Genomic DNA, 1,306 nt, shown 5'->3' on the forward strand with positions numbered 1-1,306 from the left:
CAGGCAACAATTAAGGGTGTTCCCGTTCAAATACAACTGGGTGTATTTGACGGTTCACGGAACTTGTCAATTCAGGGGCTGCTAGCGAATGTAACCACCACAACAGCAAAAACTGTGGGGCTGGTAATATTCATAAAGTGAACACTTTGTCATACGCTCAGAAAAGTCACACGTTACTGTATCCTACACAGAAGCACTGCCTAGACAGACGCACCGCTTTTCCTCCTGACAACCACACCTCCCCTTCAGGGCTTCCAACAGCCAGAGCATGTCAACACCCAACCCCCACAAGAAAAAGCTACAAGATCTACTTTTTGACACAGCCTCATTCTCCCCAAGGGGAGGTACACCACTCCTGGAGGCACTGGAATACCAGGCCGATGCACGGAGTGGATGGAGCAAGCTCTGAGTCCATCTCCCAGTCCCAAAAATCCATTTAATATAAAGTCCTCACATCGAGGACATATCAGATATTAAACTGATAAGAACAGATTGACTTTTATTAGTAGATGTTAATGATTGTAAATCCAAAAAAGATGACAAAGCCGATAGGGAAATACAGAGCGCCCGGGCGAGGGACTAACAATAGAAGGATGGGGGTGAGGTTGGGAACGCAACTAGGTTACATGCGATACAAAGTTAGCCAACTAAGCCCGGGGGGAAGGGGAGTGGGGAAGGGGAGGGGGGGGTTTCGCGACGCTGAGAGAAAAAGAGGATAGAAACACACATACCTGTGACAATGGTCCGCAACGGTGGAAGAAGTGGTCCGAGGAAAAAGTGTCTCAGTCTAGATATAGTCTATCACGGGGGTCCTCTTCGGGTGGCGCAGGGTCGTCGTCCGTTGAAGCGATACCCCCAACCCCTCGGAAACCTCGGCGCCCCCAAGGGCATCCTCCCCCAAAACACGGCAAGCTGTCACACGGGGCCCTCCGCTCACAGTCGTCACCTGCAGCCTCTGGCCCCGCAAACCTACGGAAAAGCCCTCCTGCAGTATCAACAGGTCAGAGGCACCCACCCACCCTCATAGACCAAAGCCCCCCCCCATCCATGCCCTCTCAACACTTCCCTGTCTCTCATCTCCTCCTCGCTGGAGACGAGAGATGATTTGTGCAAAGCCTGAGCGAGTCATGATGACGACAGCGTCTCACATTAACCCTCTCCTGCCACACGCGGCGCTCCTCCATCCCTGCTCCCTCCAGCAGCAGCAACCCCCTTAGCAGACACAGGCACATTAGGAGCCCTTCTCAAAGGGGCAGGCATCCAAAGGGCAGGTGCTGATCCCTGAGGGGGAATGCGCCCCACTGCT

At 53.1% G+C, this 1,306-nt stretch overlaps 1 pseudogene; it reads right to left on the reverse strand.

The window, feature by feature from the left end:
• Positions 1 to 339: 339 nt before the first annotated feature.
• LOC112549008 lies at positions 340 to 513 on the reverse strand (annotated as a pseudogene).
• Positions 514 to 1,306: the final 793 nt, after the last annotated feature.

This window comes from Alligator sinensis, unplaced genomic scaffold (assembly GCF_000455745.1).
Source record: "Alligator sinensis unplaced genomic scaffold, ASM45574v1 scaffold1198_1, whole genome shotgun sequence".
Taxonomy (NCBI): Eukaryota; Metazoa; Chordata; order Crocodylia; family Alligatoridae; genus Alligator; species Alligator sinensis.